Here is a 23,027-nt window from a genome sequence, read left to right as displayed (position 1 = left end):
CCATGATTGCATGCAAAAAGAAGCCAGTTCATATTTTTACCTTACCAAACCACACCCTTGAAGATCAATTATTCTTATTTTTATAGTGTTTTTCTAAAGACCAAAGAAACCCATTTTCACCATGCATGCATACTGCCACTGCATTACCAAATTTCGTAAAGTTCAACATTTTTCTCAGGGGAAAAAAAACTTAAGCCAGAGTTCCTCAACAGACAAACAGAACTTAAGTAGAGAAATCCTCAAAACTAAGGACAATGACGAGATAAAAAAGCATGCAGTAAGCCAAACAGACAAAGCGTTTGGGATTCAATGTAGAGACGGTTCACATAAAAATACGAAAGGTCAATTTCTTTAATATTATATATATATGGCAGAAGAAAATAAAAAGGGCAGTGAAAGTCCAGTGATTTTGAAACAAGGAAGAAAGAGTGGAATCAAAAGTCAAAACCATACCAGGAGTAAGCGAGCTTTGCAGTGGAGAGAGTAAAACAAATTAGAGGGGGTTTTATGTTTATTTTAGTTAGGGTAAACCACATCATATACCATTAAATAGGTGGTGTATTTTTATACCATTTAAATTTTAATTTCTTAAATTATAACATTAAATTTTAGATTTTACTTCTGTTATTAGACGGTTAAATTTTAACGGTACAATAATATTGACGAATCTTTATGTCAATGTAATGACATGAATAAAACAATCTTATTTTGACGTCTTTATTAATCACAAAACTGCATTATTTTATGCATCAAGTTTTAAGAATATATCGATTTTGTCACTAAAATTTAAAAAAGTTCAATTTTTTATACAAAACTTTTTTAGCAATTAAGTTAACGAAACATCTATCATTGAAAACTTCTTAACAAATCTTTTATGTCATCCCAACATCGTAAGGGACCTGGAGAATCTGTCCACGACCAGCCAACACCATCCCATGCTCATCTCTGGCGATAACACCTATCATTGGAAGTCCTGAACCCATTGGACGGGAACCGTCAACATTGATGGTGATACACTCCGGAGCGGGCTTCGACCAGCGGACGTCCAGGAGGGAGTAGGCAACTGAAGTGAACCAGCGGGAAAAGAAGCAGCCAGGTAAACAGTTTGAGGGCCACGGCCGGAGAGTAAAAGTTGCCAGTCGAGGAGTAACCGACCCTCGTGGAATCAAATTTTTCGATGGTGCCAAAGTTGATACAACATAAGAACATCAATAAAACATGTAGCATCCACATCATCCATGGGCAGTACTAGCCATGAGCCAAAAGAAGGTTGAGATGCTGAAAAAACAGACAATGGAAAACCGGCCAAAGCAAAAATACACTGCACATCTGGACAGTCCCGAAGAGCATAGAAGACAGTTTCTTCAGCCATGCCACAAAACCCATAAGTACCATCAGAGACACCCGCACGGAGAAACCGATAACCCACGGGAAGAGCTTCATGAGCAGCACACCACCCAAACATCGAACCTTCGGTAAGGTGGGGAGTCTTAACAAGTATAATCAAAGTCGAGATATCAGCATCTCAAATCGTTGGCGCTGTTGAAGCCAAAAATAACCGGAACAGACAGAGTAATTACCAGTCGAGTGACCGATCCATATAAGTGATAAGAAATCATAACTCCAGTGTTTCTGTTTTTCTAGGATTCTATTGTTTAAAATTCCTAATTTGTTGTAATCTGTTTTTCTTTAGAATAGGTTCAAATTTATCTTTTAATTGTATCATATCAGCTTTTCTAGGAGAATTCTTAGCATGAGTTTTTGTACATAAACCCAGGTAAATCAATGGAAATGTATCACTGAAAATATTCAAAACTCAATCTTCTCTTTATACTCTCATACGAGACTTGGATTCCTGATTTTTTTTTCTTGTCATTTACCTCTCGTTTTCTAATCTCAGTTCTGCTCATGGCTCCAGAAAACATTCAAGTGAGAATATTCGCAGCATCTAACGAAGTGAACACCTGTTCTAAGATCAACTTGAATCCTAGTTGCGGGCACAATATAAAAAAACTTCAAATGAATATAATTTACATTTACTAAGCTTCGTGAATGGTTGCTTTTTCACAAAGAGTTTGAAGAACAATCCCAAAAAGTTTGTCGTGATCATCCTCTGTTTTAGAGTACACCATGATGTCATTGATGTAAATAATAAACAACTAATTAAGTTTTAAACACTTGATTCATTAATTCATAAATTCAGTTAAAGCAAGCATTTGCGAATCCAAATAATATAAATAGAAATTCGTAATATAATTTATCGAGATATTTGATTCTTCACTTTTATACGACAGTAATTAAGATATAGATCGATCTTTGAAACTATTGAGACAATTGAATTGGTCAAATAAATAATTTATCAACTATGAACTTTTTTTAATAACACGAGAAACTAGTCAATTGAGATCATACAAACACAGCCCAAGCTAACAATTCTTACAACTGTCTTTAACATATGGAACAATTAAAAGTAGAGTAGTCCCAAATAATAATTCAATCCCAAATTCTTCCTCTCGAACAAAGATATCCCAGGTAATTCTTCAGGGAACGAATCCGGCTACTCCTGATCAAATATTTCAAACCATCTGTTTATTTCATGTAATTTAAGTAAAATGATCTTAAAACTAGTGATGTGATAACGTTACTCCCTAATATACTATTAAAAAATACATCAACATTATACTAATGAACCGAATTGTATCAAATTTCATTTCCTTTTCTTTTTCGGTTGGTCTGTTTCGTAATTCTTCTTTTTAAAAAAGACACTACAATACCTAAACACATTTACCACTGTAGACTAGAACAGACATCTTCATAAACATCTACCACGCCCCTTCTTCAACCTCAAATGTCCACCTTGACAACTACTAAGCCGCCTCGAGGTAGAGGTAGAGGTAGAGACTGCAACGAAATCAGATAATCATCATATTTACTGCATTCTCAGTTGTAAGTCCCATAATAGGCTGTTTGAGGAACTGCTGCAGCAGGTTGCTGGGCTGGAGGTAACATCGTGGCAGCAATTGGTTGAGCGTAACTTTGTTGAGGAAAGGCCTGCAAAAATTACAGCAAACTATTAGGCTCCAAACTAGGAAAAAAAGAGATTTCAAACTTGAATGCTGAATGAGAAGGAAGATGAAAATCTATATCAACATCATTCCAAAATATTTCTTCAACATGTTGCAACGCACATGAATCTTTCAAATGTGAGGTCCGGGTTTCAAAAGTGAGTGGCATGGGCTTGGCCCATTAGGGGGGGTATTACTAGTCTTTTAAAATTGTAGTTTTCCAAATAGCTATAAAACAAATAGGAAGTGATTGTAGATAGAAAGTTGTACACCTGCGCGGGATATGAAGTCGGATAAGCATATGTGGCACTCTGGGGAGCTGACATGGGCATTTGTGGCGTAGCATAATTGCTACCATAACTACTATACGCACCATATGCAGCCTACAGATGAGAATTCATAGAACTGTCGATCAAAGTAGAGCATAATATGAAGCCATATCAAACCATCGATAATTGACAGGGAAATAAATTGCATGCCAACATTTCAGCTGGTTTTTGCAGTATAATCCAAACATGCAACTACATAAAATAACAATGCTAACATTTAAGGGGGGGGGGGGAACCATAAAGACAGGCTAGAATAAGTAAAGAAAATATGAAAAGCATGTCCTGAAATACAATTCAAAGATACATAAAAAAACTGCATATACCTGTTGGCCGTAGCCATGAGTCCATGTTTGTGCCTGTGTAGTGGGAGGCCAATTCTGAGGTTGTGCACCATAACCAGCTGGCCACTGGTTTTGTGCATTTGGATAAGCACTCATCAAGGACTGGCCAGGTGAGGGGTCATTAGAGTAAGACTTTGCCAGCTTTGTCTTATCTGAACACATAAATCTTCGGCATGACGCTTCCTTAAATTTGTCATTGGTCTATTAGGTAGAAAGAGCTTAGCATGTCGATCTTCTGCCTTTTTAATAGACTGTGCATCTCCAAAGAGACTCAAGAACTGCACAATTATTTCTGAGGTTAAGCTAACAGTAAAAGTATTCTACAACATTTAGCATGTGGCCACCAATTTAAACAATCAGAACATTCAATACAGATTTTCCGACAGCATTTACAATCTTGTGAGTCTCTTCAAACAAACTTAAGACATTCCAAAACATTCAATCTTTGACAGAATCATCAACTCAAATATAGTCTTAGAGAAGTCAATCTTATGGTGATAACTTGTAAGCAGCTTCAATTTCCGGGCAAACCCCAACCTCCACTCATCAATAACCAAAAAAACACAAAGTTTAAGCGGCAGGCAGGTAGATGGTACCATACCAGTGGGCATGCCATTTTTGTTCTGCTACTAAATGTACCAGTATCAGTGACCAGAGTGTGCAGTTTTCAAATATTTTTAACATATAGCATATTTCAGGTTTTCTAACAAATATAAAGATATTCAAATTACTTCCGTCACATAAATCTATATGTTTATAAATATAAAATTTCATAATTATCAATATCTAATACCCAAATTTGTTGAACATCAAATAATAAAACATAAATATTAAACAACCTAATAAAATATTAGTAGCCAAGTTCAAAACCAAATTTAATGAACATTTTATTTTAGAATAAAATTTTGAACAATAAAATTATCCCAAGAGACAAAGCGTCCCGAATTGTTTAAAGCCTAAAAGAATTTTAAAAAATCTTGTACAGACTAGTATGGGTTGGTACCAGATTACCAGTCAGGCCTGTATAGACCACTATAAGCTGGCACTCTACCAGTTTTCTAACAAATATTACCTCCAAAAATATGCTAGATAGATCTTCCCTGTCTGCAGCACTGCAATCTGAGTTCGGGGATATAAACTTGACAACGGATGATTCTAAATAATCAATCTGCTTTGGTGGTGGCAAAATTGTTTCAAAATATATTAAAGCCTGTGTGGAAGACAAAAGCAAAATCAGAAATAGGTAAATGTTTGGAAAAAAATGTAATGAAGAGAGAGAGAGAGAGTGCAAGTCAGAGAGAGAACCTCAAGGATTGGTTTAGACAGTTGGACTTCGTCAAGTGCTCCAATTAGAATTTCCCTAGCCTTCTGTGCATTTCCAAAAACCTATAAACAAGACCAAAGGGTATAAGAAAGATATTCGGTCATGAGTTAAGCAGCAATGACAATAACATTTGGAACTAATGAGAATAAAACAAAGCCATAAACAGCCAAAAAAATGCCTTACAGAGCTAATAGCATACTGCTTATTAGGATGAAACTAATGGCATTTGAAACTAGAAAACCAACAAGCAAATATAAATAACGCTACTAGTAGCGTAATATCATGAAGTAAATATCTAAATCCAGAAGATGTGAATTTGTCAGTCTTTCTTTCGTTGAAAATGATCAATATTATTGACATTGACTCCTGAATAAAAAGTAAATCATTTTCCATTTCACACAAATCATATCAGCATAATGAAATTATGCATCACAAGAACGGCCACCTACCAAGTATGAAAATCTAGAGTACTGTGCATACAGTATCGGTAGCGTTTGAGAATGCTCTTTTGCTTTTTCAATGGCAACAGCTTGCTCATATATAGAGAAGGCATCTTCCAGTTTACCCTACATAATTGAGACAAGCCACCTTTACTAAATAAGAAACAACATTCAACATATATAAAATCACGTTGGCATGCTAGCACAATCCTACCACACGGCGTTCCATATTTGCATGTTTAATAATTGCTTCAAGAAAACCAGGTGAAATTTCATTGTGAACAAGTTGATACGCAGCTCGAGCACGCGGTATGTCTCCATTCTGCTCCTTGAATCGGGCAGCAAAAAGATGGATCTCCGGTTGCCTCTGTCAAACATTGTAATAGCAAATATTAGTAAAATATAACACAATGAAAATGGTTGCAACTAGCATGATGTCACCATTTGAAAGTTGAATCCAAAAAAGAAACCCAAAAAAATCCAAAAAAAGAAATTAAAATATTTCAATGAAAGAAGTCAGGTCAAAAGGTTTAAATAGTGGAACTGAAACTTGAATTTGAAAAGGTTTAATAATGAAACCGAAACTTGAACAGCCTTTACAGAAGGGAGATAAAATTCATCTCAGCAGCATTTCCCAAGCCACCTAAATTGTCACTTCATACCTTGACAAAGACTTGTGTAGCACGCGCAAGTGCATTATTAGCAAGATCCATGATTCCACTGGCTTCCATACATAAAACATATCGTATCCAGTACTCGGGATAACTAGCACAAGGTATCAGACACCTTTCATATAATTTCACCACCTAATATTGAAATGATAAAATAAAAGATGAGAAGATATTCTGGTTCACTAAGACATTAGACAAGGGATGATACAAATCACAAGGAGAAATGCATAAAATACTCCATTGTAGGAACAGAGAGGCCCCTCAAATATGATGGGACCCTCCTTGCCCGACAGATAAATGGTTAGAACACACCTGCAGGCATAACATTGGAACTTTAAAAATTATAAAACTGAATTAACTATTTTATACATTACAAACCTAAATTTTCCACTGACAAATGAGGGTTTGATCTACTTAGCCTCAATGAAACCAAATCGAAGGCCCAGGCTCTAGTCTCAGTACATTTACCATTTAAAAAAGTTAATTCAAACCATAATAAAGAAAATGATGCAGCAGATGTTATTTAACTGTAAGTCAATATATAACAAACAGTACAACTGAACTACAAACCATAGCTAAATTGAAGATGAAGAAAACAAACTAACATACCTTATTTATGTCACCCACACTTTCTATAAAGTCCAGGTAGTTATGCCAATTTTCAAGCTCAGTAACATTGAGTGGCCGCACATGGAAGTAAGGCCTCCTAATAGCTGTTTCAAAACTAAGGATCTTAGAATTGAACTCTTTAGCTTTCTCATATAGCTCTTCTCTAATGGAGAAACTTCTCAAACTCTTCTGCATCTGTTGAGCCAGCACTTACAGGCTTAGGGGTTTGTTCTGCAGCACCAGAATGAACTACTCCCTCATGTAGTTGTTCATCAGCCTCTGGAACTACATCTGATGCATGAGCAGCAGCTTCCTCCACAGATCTTAATTCTGACAAAGGTCGACTTGCAGCCAGCTCTTTAAAACTGTAGTACAATTAGCATCAAGGAATAAACAACTTACAGGAAAATTGATCATTAAATGTAACCAAAAAGCATGAATTAATTACTTTTATCTTTTTCCTTTGGGCATTTAGCAAAGTTCAAGATGAAAAAAGTAAAAAAAAGCAAACAGCAATGAGAAAGGGCCACAACCAAATGGAATCATGTTAGCATTACGCTTACATCTGCCCTCTCATCAGACAAAATAAGATACATGTGGCAAGATAGTAATCTAAAGTCCAAAAAAATCTGACACACGATAAGATCTTACCTGTTGAAATACCTATCTAGCTGTTGATTAGGGTTTCTAATATTCTAAAATAAATTGCAGCAAGGCGACTCCACTCCTGGTGCATGTATTCATATTCAATATTTATCCCACAGAGGGAAAGATAGATAATCAGTCCCAACATATGCTAGTCCACGTTCAAAGAGCCTGAAACACCACGCAAAAGAATCCAGTATTACAAATATAATAAAAAATAATCAGGCAATGCAGACAATTCCACAAACAGAAGACAGGACTGATGTTGAAGCAGAAGGAACAATTCACTCTAGACACATCCAAACACTGCATTTACCTTCCTGAAAATTTCAAACTATGTTGAAATGAAGCACTGATAGAGGCCATCTAGCCCTTATCTGGATGAGATCTTCCCAGCAGCATTTTGCATATTGATGCACCTCAGAGTGTTAAGGTTAAAGTAATGGTTCATAGATAACTACATAACTATGACGCAGACTTCAAAGAGAAGAGGGGAAATAGGAAGCAAGGAACTCAGGAAGATAGTCCACATCCTTAAATACTTTTAACTACAATAGGTAGCAGCCCCTCAAATTCATGAGAATACACATCAGGAAAAAAACATTTCTTAAGTGCATTCCCATCAAACCTTTGCGCCATAAAAGCAAGGAATTGCTGTTGTCATACTGAAATAATGTTAGAAAGCAACCAAAATGAAAAGATCCTCATGGCTGACAAAAGCACACAATCATGATCTCCTAATGCAGACCAAGAACAACAATGGGTAGATCAACATTTAATACCTTCGAATGGTTTCTGGATCTCCATATGTTTCTATGGCAAATGAACAATATAGCACCCAGATGTCCACAGAATAAGTCACCCCCTGAACTGCATGTTCATAAACCTCCACAACTTTGTCCATGGAGCCAATGCGTGCTTCATGATCCGCGTACTTTTTCCAATAACCATAACACAAAGGGAACTCAGCCAAGAAAGCATCATAAACTTTTCGAATTTTCAGTATATTGTTCTGCATACAATGCATAGATAAAACATCAATTAACAAACATGGTACGCAAGCTTGGGTGGAAAAATAAAGAGAACAACAAGTTCACGAACCAGTGGGAGAGGCTATTAGAAGCAAAGAGGAACAAGGGCAGAAAATAAAAAATAACTATGCAATAGGTGGCAATCTCAGTTCCCAACCCACTAAAGAAAATTCTTAGCACAATTAGATGTGGCTCAATTAGTAAGGTGTCTCCCGGTTCCTCACCAACATTATCCATTTAAATTATGGCGGCTCCTTCTCCATTACATAAGTACCACACTATTATGACATGGCCTTCAACCACCCGTGCCATATACATAAGTAAAAGAAAATGTTAGAAATTAACTAGGTAACAGACAACTAGCTAACAAAATTACCAACAGGTGAAAGCCCACTCAGTCTTTAAAACGTATTTATGCCCACATACCTCTGCAACTTTCTCTGTCTCCTCAATTAATGCAGTCCAAGCATTAAAATCCAATGAATTAGCTCTCACAATATTCCACAACCGATCCTCTTCACCAGACATTGATGGTGCTAGAATTCAAATATAAAAATAAAAAATGAAAATGAGTTTCACATTTCCTAGAATCATATTAAATAATAAAAAGGAGACACATAATGTTGAATAAGGACAAAGGATACTTACAGTCAAAACCACGTGTACATGTCCAAAAGAATTACTACCATCTCATGTTTATTTACCAAAAAAAAGCTTCATGGCAGAGTTCTAGTAGAAACGATGTTTTGATGGTAAAACACCAGATATTTTAGGAACTAAGACATATAGGTATAAAATAGTAGAAAAACAATAGGCATAATGCCAAAATTAGCCCCAATATTTACCCGAATGGTCATTTTGACCCCTATTCTTTTTTTTGGAGCACTTTAGCCCTCCATGTTTCATTTTTTGGTCAAAATGAACCTTGTAAGATGGAAATCGTTAGTTTACTAACGATCAACATATGTTACTGACATGACTTGTGCCATGTCACCCAAGGTGATAATGTGTCACATCACGTCACCCAATGTAATAAAGTGACATGTGCCATGTCACCAAGATGATGACGTGACATGTGCTACATCACCCAAAATGATGACGTGACATGTGCCACATCACCCAAGGTGACGACATGACATGTGACACATCAACTCTTAAGCACATGGAAATGTCAACAGAACGTTAGTTGACTAATGATTTCCCTCCAACATGGGACATTTTGACCTCCAAGATGATGACGTGACATTGCTACATCACCCAAAATGATGACGTGACATGTGCCACATCACCCAAGGTGACGACATGACATGTACACATCAACTCTTAAGCACATGGAAATGTCAACAGAACGTTAGTTGACTAATGATTTCCCTCCAACATGGGACATTTTGACCTAAAATTAAACATTGTGGGTTAAAATGCTAAAAAAGAATATGTACTAAAGTGATCATTCGGGTAAACGTTGGGGCTAATTTTGACATTATGCCAAATAAAAAATGCAGCAAATAAACAATTTGATAAGCCTTCCTATTTTTTTTTCTGGGTGATGTGAACAAATATTAAAGAAGATAAGGGAGTTTTTATTTAGTTGAATTATCAGGCAACTGGAGTTTATTCCCTAACCAATTCTTTTTCAATACAAATGGAAATCAAGAAGAAGTGCCTTGAGCATGTAGACACGTCTAACAAACATGAAGAGAAACATACCAGAACATCCGCAAACTTAAGTGTGGCAGCAGCACCACGAAATTATTAAAAACATTTCCATTCTCAACTGTTGTGGCGTTTCCTGCTTCATGGACGACGTTCCCATTTACAGAACTATGACCGCAGCTTTAGATGCATCTTCTGCTACATTTCCAACACCAGAGCATTCTCATCAGTTGATACATCTGGCTTACTGTAATAGGTCGCACTGATTTGACCCTCTTGACCAGCTGATTTGGGTCACCATCAGATGTGGCGTAATACCCATCTGCTGGTGCTCCAGAAGCAAAGATCTACACTAGCTTCAGAGAGGTAAGCACCAGAACCAGTAGAATCATAAGCAGCAGGTGTATAATCCATAATTGCCAATGAATTGGTAACTACTGCTTCGCTATCTCCCATTCCACTGCGGAAAGCTCAATGTAGTGCGTGCACAAGACGTAACTAACAACAAAGGGGACATTTACAGTCATTAAGTTATTTTACAAGAAGACAATATCTAACCGAAAATGAAACCGCTTTCCTCCATTAAAATTCGAATAGATAAGGACAAAGCAACTACCATTAAAAACCGATAACATAAATAACGTAAACGCCTCATTTTCACTCCCCAAATTCCACTCTTAAATATGTTCAGAAAATATATATAAATATAATAAAATAAAATGACTCTTTTAGTAATATAATCTAATTCCTAGCTAGCAATATTCGAAGCGAGTGGGCAAAGGGTGATTAGTAAAAGGGAATTAAGAAGAAGAAAGTAAAGCAACTCAGTCTAAAAACCCTAAAACTTCAACAAACCATCGTTTTCGTCAAAACCAAAAACACGAAAATTGGAGAAAGTTATACAGAGAATAAGTAGCAGGAAAAGTACCGGAGGAAGGAGAAAACGCCTTCGTTTGCAGAAATTTCTGGATTTAGCAATTTCGAGAGTTTTCTGATAAAGAAAAATGACAAGGTCTTAGAGTGTCCTTTGATGAAGTTTCACTTTCCTTTGCAAGAGAGAAAGAGCGAAACAGAGAGAGTTAGGGCAACTGAAACCGTATGCGCCTGGCGGTTTTCCATGGGGTTTACGTGGAAGTGGAGATGAATGTGGGCAGTTGGATGCTTTGGGCCCATGGGTGCATGGCTAATGGCTGCAATAAAATTTTAAATAAAGTTTCATTTATAGAATAAAACATAAATCACTTGAAATTTCTATTAATTAGTGGATTAATTTTTAAGTTCGAGTGAAGTCTTTTCACTATGCATGACATATGTACATAGCATATGAAATATATATATTGTATAATTACAAAAAATCATTTGAATTCGAATTAATTAATATCATAACATTATACATATTATAATTAAACTTAAACAAAAACTAAAATAACTTAACTCGAAAAAGTTTCAAATAAAATTTAAATTATTAAATATAACTCGTTAACTTTACTAATTTAAATTTTTTTATTCGACTTAACTCGATTAAATACTATCTATACCATAGTGGGGATGCACTAAGCCCTCATAAGGCCAAGTGCATCCTATTTTTTAGAAATGTGGTTAAATTTAACTTAATGTATTAAGGAAAAAGAAAAAAAATTACAATTTTTGTATACCCATTATTTTTAAGAAAAGAAAATTAAAATTTTGGACTCATTCTTAAATTTCTAAATCTACCACTAGTCATTGTATAAAATTATGAAAATTCATTAAGGTAGGCCATTGGTCTTCTTTCTTCATTTGGGACCTATTTTATTGAACTTCATTAGTGTCTTGGCTCCATATTATGATGTCCTTACATAATAATTTATTTAGGCCTAAATTTTAATTTTTTAAACACACTTTAGATGAAAATATATAAGGTAAAATATAATATAAATTATTAAAATATTATTAAAAATGTACGGTAGGTTGGTAATTATTGTTAATGTTCTTATATCATGTAGTATAAGGTAAACTTGTATTACTTAGAGTGTTATCGTAGATGCCTTTTGAGTTGTATCGAGGGATATTAGTCATGTAAATGAACTGAATGCTCAGTAAACCGTTCATGAACCGTGCGACGGGAAGTTCGTTTATTTATTAAATGAACGAACATGAACAAAATTTTGCGTTCGTTTAATTAAATAAATGAACATGAACAAATGACTCGTTCGTTCATTTACGTTCGTGAACGTTCGATTTATGTTCATCGTTCATTTATGTTCATTTATGTTCGTTCATTTATTTCATTTGTTGTTCATTTATGTTCAACAGATGGCAAGTTGAATGTTACGAAGATTATTGAAGTTGTTTGGATTTCAAGAAGATTGTTTTATTGAACAAATTAACTTTAAGACTTTATTATGTTCATATAGATATATTTTATGTATGTTTTGTAGTATTCGAACAAATTAACTCTAAAGTTACATGTTATATTAAAGAATTTTAAGTTGTTATTCTTATTGTTTACTTTTTTACATTCATTTGTTGTGTTCGAATAAGTTTTTTTTTTGTTGTTCGTTTATGTTCATTTATTATGTTCGTTTACGTTCGTTTAGGTTCGTTTATGTTCGTTTATCATTTAAATGAACAATCTATATTCCTTAATGAACGAATATGAACAAAAAATTTTTTGTTGTGTTGAGTTAATCGATTGACGGATTTGGCCAAGAGGGGGGTGAATTGGCAATTAAAAATTTGGTGGAAGCTTTTTGCAGAAAATTGAAAGTAATTGCACAGCGATTTAGAGTGGTTCGACTTTCTCAATCAAAGTCTACGTCCACTACCTTAGCTATCCACACTAAGGATTTTCCAACAAATTCACTAATTTGTTCTTTCTTTTGAGGCCAAAGAGATAACCTTACAACACCCTCAAGAATATACCCCAATTCTTGAGAACATTCTTTCCCAAAGAGAAGATTACAAATTTGCAAACTTACAAGGAAAACCTCACAAGGTAAGATGTTTGCACAATTATAGAACAAGAAAAAAACACTCAAAGATAATTACAAATGAGCACAAATGGTGTTCTTGAAAGCAAAATGAATATTGAAAGAAAAATTGGCTTGATTTGCACAAACTTGGTGTTTGATGCTTTCTCTCTTGTTTCTCTATGATTTCTTGTTGATCAAGGGCTTCAGAACTTGTTTAAATACACCTTGAATCACTTATGAACGTTGGGGATGATTAGTGAAGATCATATAGCCGTTTTAGTGTGAAAGCAATTAATAAAACAGCTTGGAGCATGGGGGGAATCGGTTCCCCCTCATAGGGAATCGGTTCCCTAAGTGTAAAATTCAAATATTTCGACCGTTGAACAAGGGGGAATCGGTACCCCCTATGGGGGAATCGGTTCCCTCCGAGCATTCTGGAAATCTCGGAGCCAAACCATTCAAGGGGGAATCGGTACCCCCTTGGTGGGGAATCGGTTCCCTCTGAGCAATATGGAATTTTTTGGCTTTGAAATGGTTCGAAATACTTTTGAAAGATATTTTGAAATTGTTTTAAGATTAAAACTTAATTTTACACTTAAGTAAGGATTAAAAATGATTTTTGAAATATTTGGAGTAATGTTTTGATATTCGAATAATTTTATCGAATATACTTAGAAAATCATTTTGGAAAATCTTAAATTCATTTAACTTAATTTGTTTATCGAAATATCAAATGTTTTCAACAATCTCTCCCTTTTTGATATAACAAAACATTTTAGTAATTTTAAGATTTTGAAATCAAGTTTTGAAATTACTCCCCCTTACTTTAACACTTCTCCCATTTATCATTTTAAAACACACTTAAAACACACACTTCTTCCCCTTTTTGTTAAATAAAAAAGATTCAAAGAAACGTGAAAAACATTTAGCCAATTGATTAGGTATATGTATGCATAAGCTGCTAAGATCACAATCAGAGAAACGTTAGCCATTAGTTCCATAACCAATATTCATAAACAATGTGATATGGTAAAATTGGTCATATTGCTAATAATGATGTAAATGATGCAATAATGAATAAATCACACCAAACATATAAGTTCACACCATCCATAAATCCAAACAAATTCACAATCCACAAATTCAAACATTCCAAAATATTCAAAATGTTAAAACAATAAGTTTGGAGTTCAAAGTAAAACATTTAATCACATATCCGGATCAGGAGGAGGAAAACGAGCTCGCATAGCGGCCATTTCATTAGTGAGGTCATTAATATGTGCGTTGGTTGTTTCATTATTTGCCGCATTTCTCGAAGAATTTCTAATTGTTGAGCTCCCATTGTGGATAAATGAGACTCTATAGAAGTAAAGCGTGAATCCATGGTCGCATATCGGTAATCAAATGTATCCATAAAAGATTGAAAATATGGAGGCATTTGAGTCGATTATTGTGCGTGCTCCTCGGGTTGCTCAGGCTCATCTTCGGTTTCATCGATATCCCTCATTAATTGTTCAAACTCTGGATCTTCGTCAGCTTCGAGTGGAGCTTGTGAAGAACTAGCTCTCGGAGTAGTTGCAGAAGATCGAACACATTCATCGGTTTCTTTATTTTTGACCCATCCCGCTCTTGTTAAAGAAAGAAGATTGATTTGTTACTTAAGAGGAAAGGAGGCATCTAGACCAACTCGAAGCTCGGCTTTAGAAAAGAGATTACTAAGGATACAACCGTAAACTAGTGAAGAACAAAGTTTCTTATTTGGCACTAGGTTAACGGTTTCAACAATCTCAGCAAAGATAATCTCGGAAAGGTTTATTTTTATATTGTGTTCAAAACAATGCAACCACCAAAGATCTAAAGCTCTGAGAGTAGAATAACGACCCTCGGATGGTCGAAACCACCAAGTGATCATGAGATAAAGAAAACGCTCATGAAGATCTAGAACACTTGCACTATCATTTCGTTTATATCGTGAGCCTAAAACTTGTTTTTCATTTGATAAACCTTCATTATCCAAGCCTAAGGCATTGGCTATATAAGCCGGATCAAGATGGAAATATTGACCTAGGAGGTAGGAACGTACTCCTATGGTTTTGTCACGATTTTTGATACAAACGGCATTACAATAGAACATACGAACAAGTTGATGATAGACAACGGGTTCAAGTTCGAAAAGTTTATCAAATTTCCATTCGTGCAAGATAGGGAGATATTTAAAGTTAATAGCAACCATAGCTTGAAGAGATGGGATACGTTCTTCCCTAATCTTATACGAGTCAAATTGGTAAACCAATAACGATAATCTTTAGGACCCGGTTGATTGAAACAAGAATTTTGGATAGTCAAGTTAGGATCAAGATTTGGAATAGGATTTGAGGAATAGGAGGAGGATTTGGAGGTGGATTTGGTTGACGACTAGAACGACTAGATGAAGACCTAGCACGTTTAGGATTAGACATGGTGAAGGAAATCAGAATAGATCGGATAACCTGCAATTTTAAAAAAAATGTATGCAATTCAATTAATCCCAAAACTCAACTGAGTCCTCAATATTTCAAGGTTATCTAAATCAATCCTAATGGGCAAAGTTTTTCAATATGGTTTTGAGAAACAATATATGTATAGTTTTCATAACAACAACTAATTAATCAAACACAATAATTTGAAAATTAACATTTTTTTTATTTCGAAAATTTAAATTTTTTTTGGAAAATTCTTGTGTTTTTGATGAAATTAGTTGTAACATCTAGTTTCTAATCACTAAACAATCAATGCTCGATCGCTTTTTCAACCTAGAACTAATTAAAACTAATCCTATGTTCAAAATCAATGGAATAGAGAGTTTAGAAAAATTTACCTTGAAAGATGAAGATTGAGGGGATTTAGATGTTGTTTGCACGATTTTAATGATTCCAACAGGTTTAGAGGATGATATTTGATTCGAATTCTGATTAATATCGTTGATTTGAGGCAAAATTGGAGATAGGGAAAAAGTTGAGAGGGAACGGCGGCAAGAAAAAATAAGAGGATTTTTGGGGTTTTGGGGTATTCTGCTCGATTTTAGCAGAACCCCAGGGGGTATCGATTCCCCTGTAGGGGGAATCGGTTCCTATTCAAAGGGGGAATCGGTTCCCTCATGGGGGGGTCGATTCCCTCTGCACTAAAATGCTAAAATCTGACTTTTAAGCACACAAAATGCTAAATTAATCTTCTCTAGTGGTATAGGCAACTCATATATTGAAAAATAATTATGTTCAAACAATTAAATTAATCTTTAATCAATATTTGAACATAAAGTTAATTTTTCATCAAGAATCATAAACTCCTCCTAACTAATAGCAATGAATGCAATCAAAAATTACTATTATGAGTATTTTTCAGTATTTATTAAAAGTGCTGAATTATTTTAAACACTAAGTGAAGATATGTCAGTTAAACCTAATTCTCTCCTAAGTGTCCAAAACATTTCCTTATCTAAGGGTTTTGTAAAAATATCCGCTAATTGATACAAAGTATCAACAAATTCTAGAACTACATCTTCCTTAGTGACATGGTCTCTAATGAAGTGATGTCTAATTTCAATGTGTTTAGTTCTAGAGTGTTGGATGAGATTTTTAGTGAGACAAATAGCACTAGTATTGTCACACTTGATAGGAATAGTACCTACTTCAATTCCATAATCAAAAAGTTGTTGTTTCATCCATAAAACTTGTGCACAACAACTACCGGTTGAAATATATTCCGCTTCAGTGGTAGATAATGCAACACAATTTTGTTTCTTTGAAAACCAAGAAATCAACATATTTCCAAGGAATTGGCAAGTACCGGAGGTACTTTTCCTATCTAATTTACATCCTCCATAATTCGCATCAGAAAAAGCATGCAAGCTAAAGCTAGAGTCTCTAGGATACCAAAGTCCTAAACTAGGAGTGTCCTTAAGGTATCTAAAGATTCTCTTAACAGCTAGTAAATGTGATTCCTTAGGGCTGATTGAAATCTAGCACATAAGCAAACACTAAAATAATGTCTGGTCTACTTGCAGTTAGATAAAGTAGAGATCCAATCATTGACCTATATAGTTTAACATCTACACATTTACCTCCTTCATCTAAGTCAAGCTTTGTTGAAGAGCTCATTGGAGTGTCATGAGGTTTCCCATTTTCCAGTCCAAACTTCTTGAGCATATCTTTGACGTACTTAGCTTGATTACTGAAGATGCCATCTTTTTTTTTGTTTGATTTGGAGTCCCAAGAAAAATGAGAGCTCCCCCATCATGCTCATCTCAAACTCACTTTGAATTAGCTTAGAAAATTCTTGGCAAAGAACATCATTAGTAGAACCAAATATTATATCATCAACATAAATTTGAACTACTAATAAATCTTTACCTTTATGCTTTAAAAACAATGTAGTGTCAACCTTTCCTTTTAAAAAACCTTTTTCAATTAAAAAATTTGACAATCTTTCATACCAAGCTCTAAGAGCTTGTTTTAAACCATAAAGAGCTTTTGTCAATTTAAGAACATGATCTGGAAATTTTGAATCTTCAAAACCTGGAGGTTGTTCCACATACACTTCTTCTTTTATAAAACCATTTAAAAATGCACTTTAACATCCATTTGATAATTTAAATTCATGAAAACATGCAAATGCTAATAACATTCTAATTGCTTCCATCCTAGCTACGGGAGCGTATGTTTCATCATAGTCTATGCCCTCTTCTTGAGTATACCCTTGAGCAACAAGTCTAGCCTTGTTTCTCACTATTACCACTCTCATCAAGCTTATTCCTAAATACCCATCTAGTACCTATAGTAGATTTATTACTAGGCCTTTCAACTAATGTCCATACTTTACTTCTCTCAAATTGATTTAACTCTTCTTGCATAGCCATAATCCAATGTTCATCATTTAATGCTTCTTTAATATTCTTAGGCTCTATGCATGAGATAAATGCAACATAATTACAAATATTTCTAAGAGAAGATCGAGTTGTTACCCCTTTTGATGGATCATAATTTCACCATCCTTGACATAGTTGTACTCTCTTGGATAAGATACTTCCCTTTCTTCAATGGTTGGATTCTCAAGAGGATCATGAGTTTCCTCATTTTTCGTTTCTTCCTTTGATGATGGTTCTCCAACTTCATGTCTAACATCATTTGTATTTATAACACCTACATCATCATTCACACAAGAATCCTTCCTTGGAAGGGGATTATCATCGAAAACAACATGTATAGACTCTTCTACAACTAAAGTTCTTTTATTAAATACTAGATAAGCTTTAGAATTTAAGGAGTAACCCAGAAAAATTCCTTCATCACTTTTAGCATCAAATTTGCCAAGGTTTTCTTTACCGTTGTTTAAAACAAAACATTTACATCCAAAAGGATGAAAATAGCTAATGTTAGGCTTTTTATTTTTGAAAATTTCATATGGAGTTTTCTTTAAAATTGGCCTAATCATTACTCGATTAACAACATAACAAGCAGTATTTGTAGCTTCCGCCCAAAAATATTTTGGCAAATTATTTTCACAAAGCATGGTCTAGCCATTTATTCTAAAGTTTGATTTTTCTCTCAACAACTCCATTTTGTTGAGGGGTTCTAGTGCTGAAAAATTATGACTAATACCATTAGAATTACAAAATTCAATAAATCCAAGATTTTCAAATTCAGTGCCATGATCACTCCTAACACTAGTTATAGAATAACCTTTTTCATTTTGGATTATTTTTGAAAATGTGATGAACTGTTCTAATGCTTCATCTTTAGTACTTAAAAATAGAACCCAATTATATCTAGAATAGTCATCTACCAAGACAAATGCATATTGTTTTCCACCCAAGCTAGTAGTCCTAGTTGGCCCAAAAAGATCTACATGGATCAATTGTAATACTCTACTAGTTGATATGTCATTAATGGATTTAAAAGAAACACGCTTTTGTTTTCCTTTAGCACAAGCATCACAGATTTTATCATTATCAAATTTAAGCTTAGGCAACCCTTGAACTAAATCACCTTGAATTAGCCGTTGCAAAACACTCATACTAGCATGTCCTAGTCTCCTATACCATAACCAACTATCATGTTCATCCTTAGCAACTAGGCATAAATTAGTCATATCAAAAGAATCTAAATGCACCATGTATATGTTCCCTATTCTATGACCAACAAGCATTATCCGATTAGATGCAATGTCAATGACTTTACAACCATTAATTTCAATAAGACATGAATCCTTTATCACATAATTGACTAATACTCAATAGATTATGCTTTAATCCATTCACATATAAAACATTTTTAATTTGTATGGAAGAGGTATTACCTATTGTACCAATACCTTTAATGTGACCTTTTGAATTGTCTCCAAAAGTCACTTCTCCTCCATTTTTGGCGTTAAGCTCAATGAACCGGCTTTTGTCTCCGATCATGTGTCTTGAGCATCCACTATCAAGGTACCATGAATTTGAATTTGTTTCCCGTGCCTTGTAGCAATGCTCCTTTCCCTACAAACATAGATTAATTTTTGATTTTTGGTACCCAAATTCTTTTGGGTCCATATTCATTAGTTTCCAAAATCCTAGTCCCCTTAGGTATCCATTTGTGTAGGATATTTTTATCTTTAGTAGTAATGAGTTCTTTAGGAACCCACATACTTCTAACGATTTTTCCATTAGAAGTTCTTTGGGGACCTCTATGATTGTAGTTTCTAAAACTTTTTCTAACAAAGTTGGATTTTGAATTTCCACCTTTTTCAAAATGTTTTGTTCCAACTTTATCAAAAGAAGTTTTAAGATCATCAATTTTCTTTTGATGATCATCATTGATCTTTGAAAGTAAATTTTGCAAATTTAAATTTTTCTTTTCAAACTCTTCTAGTTTGATTTGCAAATCTTTGATTTTACTTTCAAGATCGTTGTTGGTTTTGGATATGAGTTTGTTTTCATTTTTCAATTTTGAAACATCATTTTTATATTTTAAAAATAATTTCTCATAATCAGAAGCCAACCCATTATATTCCTCTAATAACTCATCATAGGATAAATCATCAAAATCGGATGAGTTATAGGTTACCTTAGAATCTTCCCCAAATGCCATCAAGCACAAGTTAGCTATTTCTTGTTCCTCTTCATCGGAACTTTCTTCATCGCTCTATGTAGCCACATGAGCCTTGTGCTTGTTCTTTGATTGACCCTTTTTCTTCAATTGTGGGCAATCATATTTAACATGCCCTGGCTTTTTGCATTCGTAGCAAATGATTGGGTCCTTCTCTTTCGATTCATTTTTGAGGCCTTCATTTCGTTTGAATTTTCTTCCTCGATAAGGTCTCATCATTTTTCTGAACCGTTTGGCAAACAATGCCATTTCCTCGTCATCATCATCGTTATTCGAATCACTCTCATCTTTTGTGGATTTGAGAGCAACTCCAATGTTTTTCTTCTTCTCATTCTCCTTTGGTGTCTCGTCAATCTTGTCGAGGTCCACCTCATCTTCGAGCATCATTTCATGAGTGAGGAGTGACCTAATTAGCTCTTCAAGAGTTAAGGACGTTAAGTCCTTAGACTCGATGATTGCCGTCTTCTTTGATTGCCACGATTTTGGGAGGGAGTAGACTAACTTCCTCACAAGCTTTTCATTTGAAATGATCTCTCCATATGATTTGAGACCATTGACAATCGTTGAAAATCTATCTGTCATAGCTTTGATATCTTCATTTGGTTTCATCCTGAAATTTTCATAGCTATGCGTTAGAATACTAATTTTAGATTTCTTTACTTCATCGGTACCTTCATGAATGACTTGAAGTTTGTCCCATATTTCTTTGGCGGTTGTACACGATGAAACTCTTCCGTATTCATCTGGTCCAAGAGCACAAAAAAATGATATGGATTGCTTTGGAGTTGAGCTGGAACATTCTTATCTCTCCTTCACTCCACAACCTTGGATGAGTGAGAGGTTTGATGTATCCTTCTTCTACAGCATTACATGATCCCATGTCACTTGCTTGAATGAAGTACATCATTCTATTCTTCCAATAGGCATAGTTAGCTCCATTGAAGAAAGGAGACTTGTTGACGGGCATCGAGTCGAGACCGGAGTCGAAGTTTGAAGCGGAGGCCATTGATGACTTTGATTATCGATATAACTCTTCCCGAATCGACTCAAGAGGCGATTAAACCTTCAAATGAGTTAGGCTCTGATACCAATTTTTGAGTTAATCGATTGACAGATTTGGCTAAGAGGGGGGTGAATTGGCAATTAAAAATTTGGTGGAAGCTTCTTACAGAAAATTGAAAGTAATTGCACAGCAATTTAGAGTGGTTCGACTTTCTCAATCAAAGTCTACGTCCACTACCTTAGCTATCCACACTAAGGATTTTCCAACAAATTCACTAATTTGTTCTTTCTTTTGAGGCCAAAGAGATAACCTTACAACACCCTCAAGAATATACCCCAATTCTTGAGAACACTCTTTCCCAAAGAGAAGATTACAAATTTGCAAACTTACAAGGAAAACCTCACAAGGTAAGATGTTTGCACAATTCTAGAACAATAAAAGAACACTCAAAGATAATTACAAATGAACACAAATGGTGTTCTTGAAAGCAAAATGAATATGGAAAGAAAAATTGGCTTGATTTGCACAAACTTGGTGTTTGATGCTTTCTCTCTTGTTTCTCTATGATTTCTTATTGATCAAGGGCTTCAGAACTTGTTTAAATACACCTTGAATCACTTATGAACGTTGGGGATGATTAGTGAAGATCATATAGTCGTTTTAGTGTGAAAGTAATTAATAAAATAGCTTGGAGCGTGGGGGGAATCGGTTCCCTAAGTGTAAAATTCAAATATTTCGACCGTTGAACAGGGGGAATCGGTACCCCCTATGGGGGAATCGGTTCCCTCCGAGCATTCTGGAAATCTCGGAGCCAAACCATTCAGGGGGAATCGGTACCCCCTTGGTGGGGAATCGGTTCCCTCTGAGCAATCTGGAATTTTTGGCTTTGAAATGGTTCGAAATACTTTGAAAGATTATTTTGAAATTGTTTTAAGATTAAAACTTAATTTTACACTTAAGTAAGGATTAAAAATGATTTTTGAAATATTTGGAGTAATGTTTTGATATTCGAATAATTTTATCAAATATACTTAGAAAATCATTTTGGAAAATCTTAAAATTCATTTAACTTAATTTGTTATATCGAAATATCAAAATGTTTTCAACATGTTGTTTATGTTCGTTTATTTATTAAATGAACGAAGATGAACATACCTCCGTTCGTGTGCGTTCGGTTCGTATATAGGCCTAAGGGAAATAAAAGAAAAAGAAAAATGTTGGAATTTTTTTTGTTTTTTTATTTCTCTCTTTTTTAAATTTTATAGAGTTTTATCATACTTGAAAATGCGGCGGTAGAAAAGTGATTTTAAAAATGATAGGAAAATACTTTTGGATTGTTTTATTTAAAAAATTGAGTGTTTAGAGTTGTTGAAAAAAGTGTTTTTAAGTAGATAAAGTGTAAAATGTATAGGGAAGATTTTTCTATTGTAATGGTAAGGGATATACATTGCGGTTACGATAACATTTTCGATCGTGTTATGTTTATCGTGGTTGTAGATATAACGAATTTTATTGTGATTATTGCGGGTATCGCGATCGTGAATTTTTTTGAATGAGTTGATTTAAAAAAAAAAGTAAAATAATGAAACAAAAGCGAAGTAGTTGTTTGCTATTGCTGCAATTGATCGTTACCATTTAAATTGCGATCGCGAGTAACCAATCAAGGTAGTAATTTGAATCGGGTTTTTAATTTCAATTTAAATTTTTAATTTTCGCGATTAAGACACCGTAAAATTAATTAGTACGAAATGTAGTACAAAGGTGCTAATCCTTCCTGACTGTAACCGACTCCCGAACCTGACACATTTATGGTAAAACGCAGATCATGTAAGATGGTT

At 34.6% G+C, this 23,027-nt stretch overlaps 1 pseudogene; it reads right to left on the bottom strand.

The window, feature by feature from the left end:
- Positions 1-2,564: 2,564 nt before the first annotated feature.
- Positions 2,565-11,178, bottom strand: LOC120143521 (annotated as a pseudogene).
- Between the last annotated feature and the right edge of the window lie 11,849 nt (positions 11,179-23,027).

The sequence above is a fragment of the Hibiscus syriacus genome, unplaced genomic scaffold, assembly GCF_006381635.1.
Source record: "Hibiscus syriacus cultivar Baekdansim isolate YM2019G1 unplaced genomic scaffold, ASM638163v2 tig00110858_pilon, whole genome shotgun sequence".
Lineage (NCBI taxonomy): Eukaryota > Viridiplantae > Streptophyta > Magnoliopsida > Malvales > Malvaceae > Hibiscus > Hibiscus syriacus.
Note: the sequence above shows the minus strand (reverse complement) of the source record. Positions and strands in the feature narration are given on the sequence as shown.